The sequence below is a fragment of the Ursus americanus genome, chromosome 34 (assembly GCF_024610735.1).
Source record: "Ursus americanus isolate L20-20 chromosome 34, mUrsAme1.1.p, whole genome shotgun sequence".
In the NCBI taxonomy this organism is placed as follows: domain Eukaryota; kingdom Metazoa; phylum Chordata; class Mammalia; order Carnivora; family Ursidae; genus Ursus; species Ursus americanus.
The window spans coordinates 23,390,521-23,400,070 of NC_142160.1; the positions used below are offsets into that span (position 1 = coordinate 23,390,521).

General features: G+C 42.7%; 1 pseudogene; it reads right to left on the bottom strand.

Moving 5' to 3' along the window:
- Positions 1–7,866: 7,866 nt before the first annotated feature.
- On the bottom strand, positions 7,867–8,305 carry LOC148107186 (ATP synthase subunit ATP5MPL, mitochondrial-like; annotated as a pseudogene).
- Positions 8,306–9,550: the final 1,245 nt, after the last annotated feature.

Here is a 9,550-nt window from a genome sequence, read left to right on the forward strand (position 1 = left end):
ATTTTGCACTTATCAGTTTGGCAAACATCAAAAAGGTTGGCTAACACAGCCTATGGGAAGATAGGAACCATTATACATCGCTGGAAGGAGTATGGGGCGTAGATTGTTGTAGCTATTCTAGGGAGAAATATGGGAGCTCTTAACCAAATTAGAAATCTGTATACATTCTAACCAGAAGTTCCACTTTTGGTTTTATGTCCAGAGAGTTCTCAGAGAGGTCTGTAAGGTGGTTGCATTCAAACGTGCTCATCACAGCGTTATTTGTGGTAGTGGGGAGTCGGGCATCCTCCAGATGTGCACCACTGGAGAACGGCTAATCACACGTCAAGGGTACAACTCATGGAATCCTGTGCAGTAATTAGAAGCGTCTGACCAGTTGTACGTACTCAAACAGATAACTCAAACACATAGAGCCGGGTGAGGAAAAAAACTGAGGCATGTAAATGAGAATGAGGAATGGTGCTGAAAGAATAAATTCATAAAATACAACAAGAGCAGGACCTTGCATGGACCAACGATGACAACATATCACAAAGAGGTTAATTAACTCAGTCCTCTGCCAACCAACGTCCTTCGCTGAATGCCCACTGCCATCTTCTCTCCGCCTCACTGATGCTGTGGTTATGCTGAAGTTTTGCTGGGAAAAGTCTCTTTGAAAGGTCCTTGCTTTTGCTTGTACTGTAAAAGGTTAGGATTTCCTTCACTTCCCAGCTCTTTTGGGTGGAACTGTCAGGCTGATCTGATTGAATTTATAACCAGATACTTCTTTCTTTTCTGTTCTGTTGCTGACATATGGTAGTGATTCTTATGCCTCAGTGTACAACAGAATCATCTGGGAGGACTGTTAAAAATTAGATGCCTCTTAAGAGAAGGTGCTGAGGTTACAAAATAATATATTCTCAAGGCACACAGTGTAATGGGAAAGACAGATAAAATAATGATAATCAAGGTTATTGCTACTTATTTTCTATGCCAGTTATTTGGGACTTTAAATGTATTGCTTTACGTAAGATCCATTAGTAGTTATATTTTCATGTGTATATAAGACTTACCTCTTTCGGTAACTCAGAAATTCCTTGAAGGCAGAAATTATATAATATCACTCTGCTGCTCTCATTAATCCTAAAACATTCATCAAAAAACTTGTTGAATGAGTCAGTGGCATACATACAAAATATTCACTGGGAGCTTAAAAAATACGGGACAGATCCATCAAAAACATTGGAAAACCTTACAGACACAAGACTGGGTAAAGAAATCCTCTATCAGATTAGATATATAGTTTGAAGCAACAGAACCAACCATCCTGGTGTGCCCAGGAATGAGGGGTGTCCTACGATGTAGGACTTTCAAGGCTAAAACCAGGACGGTCATAGGCTCACTGAGATGAGTTGGTCACCTTAGGAAAGATTTGAAATTAAGGGACCTGGGTAAAATTCTAGGTTAAATTCCTGATCGGACAAATCTCTTAATGTCGATGGCTGCTTTAGCCATGAGAACGTAAGTGTGTCCCTGGAAGCCAAAGCAGCATCCAGCCTGCAGGTTTGTGAGCGTCTCACCACAACCTACTGGGCTTGTCTTGTCCACTAGTTGGGCCAAGTCAACATAAGCATATGTTTACAGTAAATATTTGATATAACTTTGTTGGAATTTTCCATTATCTTAGATTCTCGTGGTTATCTAATAACATTTTATTAGTCCCAAAATAGGAAGAATACACTTAACAACTTTTTAAAAATTAAATTTGTTTTATTCATTAAATTCTAGTCAAAGAAACTCCTTGAGTTTTTTATTCGGAAAAACTAAATCCTTACTTTTTTATATCCTTCCTTTTTATTTTTATTTTTTATTTAAATTCAATTAATTAACATATAATGTATTACTAGTTTCAGAGGTAGAGTTCAGTGATTCATCAGTCTTACAGAATACCCAGTGCTTATTACAACATGTGCCCACCTTAATGTCCGTCACCCGGTTACTCCATACAACTCTCAATTTGTTTCCTATATTAAGAGTCTCTTATGGTTTGTCTCGTTTTCTGATTTCATCTTGTTTTATTTTTCCCTCTCTTCCCCTATGAGCCTCTGTTTTGTTTCTTAAATTCCGCATACGAGTGAGATCATGTGATAATTGTCTTTCTCTGATTGACTTACTTCACTTAGCATAATACCCTCTAGTTCCAATCATGTCATTGCAAATGGCAAGATTTCACTTTTTGATGGTTGCATAATATTCCATTGTATATATATACCACATCTTTATCCATTCATCTGTTGATGGACATCTGGGTTTCTTCCATAGTTTGCTATTGTGGACATTGCTATATAAACATTGGGGTGTACATGCCCCTTCGGATCACTACATTTGTATCTTTAGGGTAAATACCTAGTAGTGCAATTGCTGGGTCATAGGGTAGCTCTATTTTCAACTTTTTGAAGACCCTCCATACTGTTTTCTAGATATTTAACAACTTTTAGATCAACCTCCTGATTTTTATTGGCTCCATGAGGCTGGTTCCACTTGTCAGAGAGCTGGGTGCTAGCTTTGTCACTTACTAGCTGTGTGAACTTAGATAAAGACTTTGATTTTCTCATCTGAAACATATGATAAGGCTTATTGTAATGTTTAAATGAGTAAATATGAGTATAGGTAATGAAGCAGAGACTATTTTGTTTATTCAAAGCTTTTCAAATGAGGAAACTGAACCATGGGGAGGTGAAGCACCTTGTCCAATTATAGAGATGGGACTGAGCCCCCCAGTGGTCCATCCCATCCATGCTCTTAATTGGTACTCTCTCCCTATTGCCTCCTGAACGTGGGGACCTGTGTCCTAGGGAGATGGTAGGACCTCAGAGGGCAATAGTTAGATACATTGCAAGACTGGATCCTGGGTACTGAGGACCCCAGAATCTAGTGCCCCAAGTCTAGCATGGAAGCTGTCAATCTTTGAGCAGCTGGACCTGGAGCTATAAGCAAATGAGCACAATGGACTGAGGGTAAGTGCTCTTCATGTTTTCTTGGAATCTCACAAGGCTCTATGATTCTTGGTCAACCTAAGGAAGAGAGTCTGAGATTGATTGAGATTACATTTTCTAGGACAGGGGTTCTCATTTAAATTGAGCTAAAGAAAATAAGGAAATTGATGTTTTCTTTATATTAAGTTTGTCATTTCTACTACACATAGAAAAAAAAGCTTGAAAGACATACACAATAGGGTTTTGTTTGTTTTCTCTGTCTTTTTCCTTTGGAGGAGTTTAGAGTTTGAATGAGAGGAGCTCACACATTTTAACTTCATACATTTACTCATTTTTTTGGCTTGGTTATAATGGGCTGTTATGGGCTGAATTATAACTTACCCCCCCTCCCCCATTCCCTTCATTCATATGTTGAAGCCCTAAGCCCCAGTATTGGAGATAAGGCCTGTAAAAAGGTAATTAAATTAAATGAAGTAATTTGAGCAGGCCCTAATCCAGGGAGACTGATGTCCTTTAAGAAGAGGAGATTAGAACACAGGCACACACAGAAGAAAGACCACTTGAAGACACCAGGAGAAGACAGCCATCTACAAGGCAAGGAAAGAGGCCTCAGAAGAAACCAATGCTGCCGACACTTTGATCTCAGACTTCTAGTCTCCAGAACTGTAAGAAGATAAATTTGTGTTGTTTGAGCCACCCAGTCTGTGATACTTTCTTACGGCAGCCTGAGCTGACCAAGACACAGGCATTATCTTAGTTGGGCTTCCCCAACTAAGACGCATATGGGGATTTACACACCAGTAGTTTATGTGGGAGGTGATCCCAGGAAGCCTCGACTGGGAGAGAGGACATGAGAGAGAAAGGAAGGATACCAGTCTGGAGCTGCTGGGGACAACTGGGGCCAAGTTCCACTGTAGGCCCCTGAAGACTATGTAGAGCACACAATCTAAGACGGTGCCCTAGAGGCCTGAGGGGCTGGGTTGTGTCCCCACCCCCAATCTCTTATTTGCCCGGGGCGGTGGTTGGCCCACTTCCTAGGCAGCTCTGACCTGCCTTATGCAGCGGTGAGCTCCTTCGTTCCTGCAGTCAGAGAAAGCCCGCAGGCAGAGGTCTGGGGGAGTTTGAGATGGAAAGCTGCAGGCGTGCACAGCAACAGTGAGTGCACGCTTTATTTGCTTTTGCAATAAAAATCAAGATCTAAGAAACAGGAAAGGGGTTGTATTAGGTGGGCCAGTTTTATTTAATTTTAACATTAAAATGAAACAAATGCCAAGTTCAGACTCTGGAGCTTGGCCTTGAAAGAACAGTTGCCTTCTGCAGGCAGGTGTGAGATGTGGTATGAACCATTTGCTTTCAGTGCTCCAGTGGCATCACTCATCAGGCCCACGGTGCCAGCCTCGCTGTCAATCCCGAATCTCTAGGAATTGTGCTTTGTTGCTGCTAAAATTCTCTGTAAGTTTCCTTTAAGTCAGTGACATACTCATTAAATAAGCAGTGGAACGCTCGCTTTCTTAAGCTAGCTGAAGGCAAACAGCAATATTTATTTTTCTGGTATCAAAATTAAAACAGAACTCTCAGTGTTGTGGGGCAGCTAGAGACAAGTTCCTGTCCCACCGTTTCCCATTGAAAATGAGATACCAACTACTCCGTACTTTCACCTATGAGGACTAAAATCAAGAATGCAGGTAAAGTTCTCAGCAAAGGGCCTGGCGTGAAACCCCAAACATCAAAGCAAATTGATAATACTGGTAATTTGTGTATTTATGTCTGGTAACCAGAAATCTCTGTGTTAGATTAACAAAATGTACCTTGTCCTCAGATGCTGTTTCACCTGTGAGTGGGGCAGAATTGTGACTGTGGGTCCTTTGTCGTGGCTTGAGTATCTCCAGGTTGAATTATTGGGAAGCTTTTAGTTGAAATAAAATATCCTAGGAGAGCTGGCGCCTGGCCCTGGAGGAATGGAGGAGAAGAACAGGGAGGGGGACATAGGCAGCCAGGCCCCAAACCAGGGGTTGGGAGGGGTGACGGCCTTCCTGCTTGTGGCACCTTCCCCAGGTGCCCCTCCCACACTCTCTGCCAGTTGTCCCAGTGACTCTGACAGACTGGTGGGGCAAATATAAATGACTAATGAGATAACAAAAGTTGAGATAACAATTATTTCATATTGCCTTCCTTATAAGCCAAAACATGGGAATTAAAACAACACTCTCTGCCAGTTGTCCCAGTGACTCTGACAGACTGGTGGGGCAAATATAAATGACTAATGAGATAACAAAAGTTGAGATAACAATTATTTCATATTGCCTTCCTTATAAGCCAAAACATGGGAATTAAAACAACAGTTAGATAATTGACCGTGGGTCTTAAGTAGGGGAGGTATACAGTTAGAAAACTTTATAAATGAATGCTTCCTGACTGAAGTCATTATTTATTTATTTTTAAAAAAAGATTATTTATTTGAGAGAAAGAGAGAGTGCATGTGCGTGCGTGCTTGCATGGGTGGGGGAAGGTTGGAGGGGCAAAGGGAGAGAGAGAAGCAGACTCTCTGCTGACCAGGGAACGAGACAGGTGCTCGATCCCAGGACCCTAGGATGATGACCTGAGCCGAAGGCAGATGCTTAACCGACTGAGCCATCCAGGTGCCCCTGGAGTCATTATTTTAATGCAGCATATAATTTTCTGGATTAATCTCAGAATGAGATTTCAGATTAAAGAAAAACCCTAAAATAACTTCATAGCAACAGAAAGCCATGTGTTTCAGTTCCAAAAAAAGAAAACAGTATATAATGCTGAAAACTCATACTTTAGCCCAGTGCCCAGCACCAGCGGTATCTTCCACAGATGCTAGCTATGATTATGATTATTGCCACCCAGTACGCATCTTTCCCATGCAGTGTCTCACCCCGCCCAGCAGAGAATTCCCCAGCATGGGAGAGTAATGAGTGGAGACCCTACAGGGAAGGGGGGATTGTAGTCAGGCTCACAATGCATGCCCACATCAAATGACTCCAGTTGCCCCTTGAACAAGTCTGTTCTCCAAAATCCCTTTCTCTTCTGGGCTCTCTCTCTCCCCTTCTGTTCTGCAAACATAGCTTTGCTGTCTCCTGGCTTAGGGATTTCCCTCTGTGCCCTCTTTAAATTCCTTTCTGTGAAGACCACAAAAATTCACCTCAGGTCATTAAAGTGTAGTAGAGGAGATATAAACAAACATGAATTAGAATATAAGAGGTTGGTCGCTGATATACCAGAGGTATGAACAATAGGGGTTCGGAAGAGGGGAAGCCTCCTGGGGGAGTGGTGTAGGCACTGGACTTAAAGGGTGGATTGGATTTTGACTGAGAGCAATGGAAAAGGATATTCTTGTTGGAAGAACAGCTTGAACAAAGGCACAAATGTGGCCCAGCCCAGGGTCTGATCTTTCCAGCTAAGGAAAGTAGTCGGCTAGGAAGTGGGGGGCTGATCCAGATTGCAGAGGATCTTGAATACCGAACTAAGGGATTTAGGCTGTATTCCGTACGTGAAATTTTTGAGCAGCTCATCCAAGCAGTCCTGGGGCTATTAGTCTTAGAGTGGTTGTCATGAGTGGATGGAGAAGGGCAGGGACAGAATGCAGGAAATCGATGATGGGTCTTCGCATCAGTCTTCAGCCACCTGAAGACTATGTCCTCACATGGCCTTTTCTTGGTACAGCAGAGTGGGCAAGGTCTTCCGTGCTTTCTCTTATGAGGACTCTCATCGGGTCAGATCAGGTACCCATACTTTTGACTTCATTTAACTTTAATTGCTTCCTTAGAAGCCCATCTCCCAACATAGCCACATTGTGTGTTAGACCTTTAATGTGTGAATCTTCAGTCCACAATAGTCTCCTATGGTAACAATACCATCCAGGAAGTGCCTGCTGTATTCTAGGTTGTGCAAAGTCTCTACGTATATTATTTCATTTAATGCTCGTGAGAACTATATGAGGTAGATATTTTGTCTATATCTTACAAATGAGGACACTGAGTGCTGGGGAAGATAATTTGTTCATGGCCACATGACCTTTAGGAGTGGAGGCAGGATTTGAAGGAGAGCTACCTCACGTGGTGCTCTTGCCTCTTGAAAACCTACCCCGTACTTCTCGGTGCTTCCATCTTTAGTTTCTGCTCCCTCCTTCCTACCCCATTCTCCAGTCCCACTGGACAACTCATTGTTCTCCCCACATGACATATTTCCTAATCCCTAGCATTTGCTCATGCTGTTTTCTCTGACAGAAATGTTTTTTCTTCTTTTTATTCATTGTTCAAATTTCACCTCAAGGGGCAATAGCTCCATGAAACCTTCCTATATGTCTTTTCTCTTGAATCATATATGTGTGAAACCTTCCTATATATTCTACTCTGTTTCATTTGGGCTTGCATCCTAGTTACTGTCTAAATGTCTGTATTTCCCTACTCTACTGCCAGACCATAAATATTTGGGGTATTTTCAGTATTACACAGGTCTGATTTTTCCACCATGCCCAGCCCATAGTCAGTGCTTTAATAAACCCTGAGTGAATGTCCAGGTGAGAGGTGATAAAGGCATGAACTAGAGGAATGACAATGGAAGTGTAAAGGAAAGGGTGGATGTGGGGACTGAGGGAGGGGTAAGAGGCAAGGATGTCTTGAAGTTTTTTTCAGGAAGAACGGCACTGTGATTATAGTAGCCTGGAGAGAGAGCATTAATAGGGACAATAGTATTTTGTGTGTGTGTGTGTGGTGCCCCTCACAGGGACATTTATTCATGCCACAAAGGAAACAACACATCTACAAGGGTACGGCGATGGTCCATGTTCCCATCTAATGGAGCTTGCTGAAATTTACAGCCAGACTGACATTCCCTCTGATGTGTTACTCCCAAGTAAAGCTGGTTAATGATGACCATGAGCATGTGCGAGGCTCAAAGCTTTCAAAGCTTTACTTCTTTTATCAGTACTCCTGATTTTATAAATGATGAAGCCCATCAACCCCTTCCTGCCCAAATCTTCTGGTAAACATGGCTATAGTAGGGCTTCATAGGGACCCAAGTTGTTGTTGTTGTTGGTTTATTTATTTATTTATTTATTTATTTATTTATTTATTTATGAGAGAGAAAGAAAGAGAACAAGCACAAATGCGTGAGTTGGGGTGAGGAGGGGCAGAGGGAGAGAGAGAATCTTAAGCAGGCTGTATGCTCACCACAGAGCCAGTTGGGGGGCTGGATCTCATGACCCTGAAATCACGACCTGAGCTGAAATCAAGATTGGACACTTAACTGAATGAGCCATCCAGGCACCCTGAGACCCAAGTATTAATAAGGCTTTGAAGCATCTCAGTGCAGGATACCCTCCTCCCTCTCAGGCTGCCCCAACCTGGATGGCCAATGACTCAGAAAGGTCACTCGTAGAGTGCCAGGGCTATAGTATTAATGGCAATAGTTACTACTAATTGAGTACTTGAATTAGTCACCAGGCCAAGCGTTTACCATATATTGCTCATTTATTTCTTACAATAATCTTGTGAGGTGGGTATTACAAGTTCCAGTTCATAGATGATGGAACAGAGGCTCAGAGAGATTAAGCAAAATTGCTCAAGTCAGCACAACTAGCAAGCAGCAGAGCAGAGATTCAGACTCAAGTCTGCCTGAGGTCCAGTGAAGTTAGGGGCTGCAGGGGCTGTCTCATCGCTTCTCGAAAACCATTTGTGGCATCTGGTGACTGAGCAGAGGTCTGTGTCATGTTGGCTTTGCATGACACAGACAGTTCCCCAGGCACAGACTGAAAGCCCCGTAGCCGTGCTGAGTTATGGGAATGGAACTCAAGATGTCTGAGAGAGGCCCCAGGTAGTCTTCTTCCCCTTTCCTCCCTCTCCTCTTGGGCAGTGGAGGCTGTTTAGCAGAAGCTCCCGGAGCTTCTAGCTTCATTCTATACATAGCCTTGGCCAAGAAGAATCCCAGAAAAACTAAGAGATGTCACCTTTTCTACTTTTTTGGTGTAGACAGGGAAGGAAAGGTCCTAATACATCTTGTCATAGTCTGTAAACATATCTCCATCAGTAGCAGCACCAACAACTCCTACTGTTAAGTGAGTGTGGGGTGTACAACTTTGTGGAGGGAGATAGCCAAGACTCAGGGTCAGTGAAATGAGCACATATGCCTAATAACACAACAGCTTGGGTTATGGAAATAAAGGCTTCCCATTGGGATGCTTGAGTGGCTGAGTTGGTTAAGTGTCTGCCTTCGGCTCCTGTCACGATCCCAGAGTCCTGGGATCCAGTCCGACGTCGGGCTCCTTGCTCAGTGGGGAGTCTGCTTCTCCCTCTTCCTCTGTCTGCTGCTCCCTCTGCTTGCGCTCTAACAAATAAATAAATAAAATGTTTAAAAACAAAGGCTTCACATTTGTCAACGCCAATACTTAGGTTAGCACTGCATCTTGGAGAAAAAAAGAGTAAGCTAATAGGAAATGCAAACCAGGAGTACATTTTGCAGAATTCTTTAGGCAATACCCTCACTGGGTTCAGCATGATTGTACTTTAAGCTTTTATGCCCAAAAGGCATTAAGTAGGCCTTCTGAGTAG